This window comes from Adiantum capillus-veneris, chromosome 28, assembly GCF_014529385.1.
Source record: "Adiantum capillus-veneris isolate H3 chromosome 28, ASM1452938v2, whole genome shotgun sequence".
Classification (NCBI taxonomy): domain Eukaryota; kingdom Viridiplantae; phylum Streptophyta; class Polypodiopsida; order Polypodiales; family Pteridaceae; genus Adiantum; species Adiantum capillus-veneris.
Genome location: NC_140958.1, coordinates 133,085,460 through 133,091,820, shown reverse-complemented (window position 1 = coordinate 133,091,820; position 6,361 = coordinate 133,085,460). Strand labels below are relative to the sequence as shown.

The 6,361-nt window shown below is 41.2% G+C and overlaps 1 pseudogene; it reads right to left on the bottom strand.

Annotated features, from left to right (window-relative positions):
• Positions 1 to 1,749: 1,749 nt before the first annotated feature.
• On the bottom strand, positions 1,750 to 2,460 carry LOC147421332 (uncharacterized; annotated as a pseudogene).
• Between the last annotated feature and the right edge of the window lie 3,901 nt (positions 2,461 to 6,361).

Below are 6,361 nucleotides of genomic sequence, written 5' to 3'. Positions count from 1 at the left end.
TTCTACTTACTCACAGGCAATTAATAATACCAACCATTTGTAGCTAGCTTGAGGACCTCCCTTCTTGAGCAAGAAAAGAGAAACCTTGAGCTCTGATACCAATGTAACATTTAATGGCCTAAAATCTTATGTGTAGCGGAAATTAACATGAACATAGTGGGCATTTCATTAGAATAGATTCCTAATGAGAATTACAAGAGTGCTTGGGTGGAGAGAGAGAGCAACAAAAAGCATAACACCTAGTTAGATAGCATCGACAATACTTTCAAAAGAGAGAGCAATTAAGCTATTGACAACAGTTGAGGATCGGATTTGCATGGAGCCGGTCCCCCCTCCAAAAGGCTTTGTATTATGGTTTCTCCCATCAAGAGAGACATTGTACAATACAATTCTTTGTGTTCCTTCAAGACTAGCTAGTGCAATGAAGATGGAAGCTTCATACACCAAGCAAAACACTTAATCAAACACAACTTGAATTATCCCCGTTCTCAGACCCAAGACCTCACACACCTTCGAAGATGGTGAGAGCTAGCAGGGTATGAGAGTAGATTGAGAGGAAAAAGAAGTATCTTACGAGAAAGATGTACATCTCCTCACATAATCACTCATATTAGCATAGCTTAGCTTAGTAATTAGCTTGGTAGAGAAGATGAGCATGCATTGAAGCTTGGCTCTTGGTTGGATTTGCATCCACATGCCAAGAGAGTGTTGATGTAGGCTTCTATCTCACAAGCTTGGAGTAGGTGATGAGCTCTCCATTAAAGCTTGGGAGGAGATAGAGTATTTTCCCTTCACACATGGTCAAGTGTGAGAGTGTGTGTGTCAATACCAAGCAAAAATCAGCCCCCCCCCTCTCTTGGGCGAGCCCTAGCTGCTAATTAGGTCTGGCTTTTGCCTCATTGGACCTCCCCAGGTCAAGCCAATAGGAATTAAGCAGCATAAGTGATAGCCTTCTGACATGTGTCCCCCTTTCCCCTTTTGTGAGAGCTTTAGGTAATTAAATAATTAAACTAAACTCTCATTGGACCCCTTTGCCTCCTGGCCAATAGGAATCAGGCAAGCCATGGGGCTCCTGAATGCTCATTGGACCCCTTGGGAGACTGCCCAATAGTCTTCTAGGAGACTTAATTCTCATTGGTTTCTTTTATTAAATGTTTTTAAATTAATTAAACTAGATTTACTCTAGCTTAATTCTCATTGGTCCACTTCAAGGGTCTTCCAATAGGAATTGGGCACACATTGTGGGCATCTGGCCTAGGGAGCTGACATGTGTCCCTCATTCCCTTTGTGTAAAGGGAGCCTGTGTGTGTGTGTGTGGCTTTCTCTCTCATCTCCTACCTTTGGGGCTCGCCCCCTCCCATGTAGGGATGTGAAAAGACTTTTAGGGCACACACTAAGCATCCAATTTTCCCTAGGGTTGACCTTTGGACACAACCTTTGAATTTTGGAACCTTAGCATTTTGGAAGTCTTAATGGGCTGAACCTTAGGGTCTTTTTGGCCCATTGTTTCACATGGCTCTTTTGCAGATGGCCCCCCCTTTGGATCCCTATTTTCCCTCCTTTGGATCCCTACTGTGGCCGGTCTGCTAGCTTAACCAATATTCTAGCTTTTTCTCCCTTGGCACTTCCCCACATTAAATGATCAGTTTAATATGAGAAAATCATTTAGGAGAATTAGATATTGATTATTATGACAGTAAACATAGACTATGAAGTGCTCATCATGCCGAATCTAGCTCTGTGTGGTGTCTATGAGGACTCTGATGTCAATCTCGTCTCGGTCTCTATGCGTGGCTCTCTCAATAACTGCTCTCGAGACTCGTCAATCTCCAGTGTCAACCTAGATCTATGGTCATCGATAGAGTCATGCGGAGCAATAGGTCTAGGTAGAAAACTTGGAGATGGTCTAATGGGTGATCTCGCTGTGTATGTGGACTCAAGCTCAATGCCAACACTAGATGTAGGGGATCTAGGGCTAGGGATAGGTCGATAAGGTAGGCCAAAAATCATCGTGTAGGTACTATAATCATCAAGGCCATAATAGGTCCTACTACCCATGGATCTACCAAAATCTACCTGAGGCTCTGGTACAGGCATCTGTGACTCTCTCAAAAACATGCGTGCATCATCATCAACATACAAAAAACTATCATGCATACGCTGTAACTAGACTGTCACTGGATGGTATCGTGTGTTTGCAACATCCTCTAGGGATGGTACTGGGATCTCATGTCTAGAATGGATATTTTGTACTTGATAGAGTACATCTAAGAAATCTATGAGATGATCAGACCTCGTGGGGTGGGCTCTGGCTCTAACTGATTGAAAAGCATGAGTAGATTGATTATGAGGCTGAAGCCTCACAAAATAGCAATCGGTATATCGATCTCGATAACATAAATGTCTCTCGTACGCTCCTACTAACCATAGCAACACCAAATCGGAACCTCTCATGGCCATGGCCGTCATCAATCTAGAGAGTGCAAATACTGAATGATCATGTGGAAGCTCACTATGACTGATCTAGATCTCTCAAGGAATAGCAAGCAATATAACAAGTGTATGGCAAGATCGTGATGTGAATGGTGTAATCAAAGGAAACTGTCACACGGGTGACCTATAGTTATTCATGCATGATAATAATGGCTCATAAATCACATCACAATGATGTCAATGTGTCGAGAGTCCACTAAATCCTACAGTATGCTATGTCAAACAAGTAAGTGAATCAGGCAAACGACTCTCCGTACATATGTACTCTCAGTGTCTAGTCGTGCATAAATGTGCGCGTGAATGAGGTATATTAGAGAAAGTATAAGAGAGAGATCCGCGTAATACAGGGTCCGAAAGAGGCCGACTAGATGCGCACATGCATGGGACGCCTACAAAAAAAAGTTTTCTTTTTAAATATTTTTTTTTGGTTTTTAAAAATTCGGACGCCCAAGCACACACTCTTTTTATTATCTTTGTTGACTTTGTTTCTCTTTCTCTCACCTAGATTCTTTTCTCACATCCCTTGTATTTTGTTGACTTTACTCCCTTTCCACACACCTAAAAACAAGCATGCACATGTGCTTGACCCCCCACCCCCTTTGTTTGCTTGTGCACTACACTTTACACACACCCAAATTGAAGATGGTACACACCCCTCTTAAATGATGCACACACCTAATTGAAGCAATGCACACACACCTAAATCAAGTAAATGCACACACACCTAAATCAAGTAAGTGCACACACACCTAAAATCAAGTAAATGCACACACCTAAATCAAGCAATGCACAGACACACCTAAATCAAGTAAGTGCACACACACTTAAATCGAGTAAATGCATGCACACATACATCCAATTTAAGTAAGTGTACACACACCTAAATTAAGTAAATGCACACACCTAAATTAAGTAAGTGCACACACTGTTACGAGAAGTGATACGTATACGCGTGCGAAACTAAAAATAGGTCATGAAGTGCGTACACGCCCAATTTTGTAAAGAATTTTTTGCAATTAACACTTCAAAGTTACACCCAAAATCAAATTTCTATGCATTTTGCATCCAAATTAGGTCGAATTTTTCTTCTTTTTTTGCTTAATTTTGACTAAAAATTAGCAAGAGAATTAAGCATATACAATTGATCAACACACTTTGAACTTTGCAATTCAACCAATTTCACATCAATTTGCAATCAATTACAAGCCCAATTAAGTGTACACACACAAGCATAATCAAGCACTAATCACTAATCAATGCACACACAATCTAGCAAAAATTGGGCAACATTTTGACGCAATTTTAGCAATGAAAAAACTGATTCATAATCATCATAACAACATCAAGCAATCCAATGCCTTTTATGAACCCAATTGGTACCAATTAAACCATAATTTGCACTAAAAAATGTGTACTTTGCCTACACATAGGCACACTAATTGCACTAATTTTTTGTGAAATTTATCTTTAATCAAACTTGAAAATCAAATCAACAAATGAATGGGTTAATGCACTCACAATAACATAAGCATCGCGTCGATTTTCCACTCCAATTGACGCCTACACACACATGTGTGTACTAGCAACCGCTTAACCGCAATTCACCTACAATCAATCAAGCACAAATCTCATGTGTAGCATCATTTTCAATCAAATTAAACTCATAAGAATGATAATCACACTTCAAATAAATGATTTAGCTATGTGTAACACAAAAATCACGTGTGATTAGAGAGTAATTAGAGGGCCTAATTATGCAAAAATCCCTAATTACACACTAAAAAATCACTCGATTTCACTCAATTTTTTTGCAATTTCTTATCAAAAGAGTGATGCTTAAGCCTCTAATTAGGCATACACACATATAAAGCACTCCAATTGTTAGCGGATTAGTAGAAAATTAGTGAAAAAAGAGAGAAAAACATACAAATTAATCACAATTTCTTAAGCAAATCTCACCATAAATCGACAATTCACCATCACCAACACCTAAAGCATAATCTAAACTACTCTAAAACATGATTAATGACTTTTCAACACACTAATGACTCCTCTAGCTGAGGTAATCGATCCCCGGCAACGGCGCCAATGTTGGCAGATACGCCGCGACGAAAGTCAGCACAGCGAGAACTCACCTAATAAGATTTGTCAGCTCTAGATGAAGCTCGATCCGCAGGCATGTGGAAGAAAGCATAGGGCGTCAATATACACTTGACCGACTCTCAAATAATTCCTACAGAGGTCTCTACCCAATGTCTAAGCTACAGCCTTCAGGAGTGCTTAAGAGGAGATTTCCTACAACGCTTCCAAGAGCCAAATACCCATCAAACGGTCTCGAAACGCCACAGAACTTGAAGGAGACCCTACTAACACCCAAAGGCCGCTCTCCCTAAGGTCCATGAACCAAAATACCAACCCTAAACACTCGGTGAAAAATCACGTAGGATGTCTGGCCGAAATTTGCAGGTCGTCGTTTCTGAAAACTAAAGTGCCTAATGTGTAGCTCTACTCAATGCGAACACATGGATATGCTGAAATGCGAAAACAGATAACGTATGCTCACCGAATCACCAGATGAAGCTCGTAGGTCGAGCTCGCAAAACCGGACCGTACGTGTGCAATGTAGGTATTGGCGCGTAGCTCTCATCGGGGGCAACACGCTGCACTTCTTCAAACTCGATTCTGACCACCGGTGCGTGCGTAGAATCAAGATGAAGCTCTCACTCTCTCTCGTACACAGTACGCTCAGTCACAGACAATACTTTTTAAAAATGACAGGTTCTTTCATTAAGGTTAAAAAGTGGTATAAATACCTTACAATTCTCAAACCCTAATGTTCCAATTTTAACCATCTACTCAATCTAAAGATAAAAAATGGGATACATTCTGGAAACTTCTGTAAGCCCCAATAATTACAAAGGTGAAAAATCGAGTTTTCTCAATAAATGAATAATTACAAAAAATAATATTCCACTGCGCTCCATAGGGTGTGCCCAGCTTCTAACACTCCCCCCCTCCTTGTTCATGTCATCCTCGACATGGTTGTTGAGCTGCTTCTTCAGTGCAGGCTGTCTCTCATCTTGAGAAGAGCATATCTTGCATGTTGAGCCAGTAGCGTCGGGCCGAATATGTTAGTGCTGATTGTGAAGAAGCTGGTGTAAAAGGCTTCTTCAAAGGCCTGGAGGTGATCAGATGGCAAAAACATGATCCTTTGATACAATGCATGTATCACCTTGTGGGATGGCTGGCCAGACATATCGTATGCGCATCTGTATGATCTTGAAAGAAGAAGATATTGTCTGTCGCCTGGCCTGGTTTGAATGCCTCGAAGACTGCCAAAAGTGTTTTACAAATCTTTCTCATCATGATGCAAGATAGGTTAGGCGAGCCAATGAACAATTTGATGGCGCCCGTTAGGGTTTTCACCATGTATTGATCACTTATTCTCTCGCCTGCCTTCGAGCCTGGAAGCTTCGGGTAATTTAGCCAAGTGGGTCATCTTCTATGCAGCAACTCATGAGCTTTCCATGTCCTCATCCTTGGTAGAGGGCAGAAACTGAGGTTATCTCTGATCACTTTGGGCGCCTCTACCAAATGAATTAGATACTGAGGATACTTTGTCAACCATGCCTTTATCCACCTGGGTTGAGAGTCGACTATCAACTTGACCCCTTCACGCTTGGAGATGTCTGTTTTGTACAGTGGCACTGTTGGATCCTCTATGATTCGCTTGTTGATTGTGGCAGCTTCATATTTCAGCAGAGTATATGGGAGAGAGGGCTGTAGCCATTCACGTCGAAGGTTGCTGGCATCTATCTTATGAATAGTCATTGATTTAAAGACCCTCTACTCCCATTCCAAAGCTTCT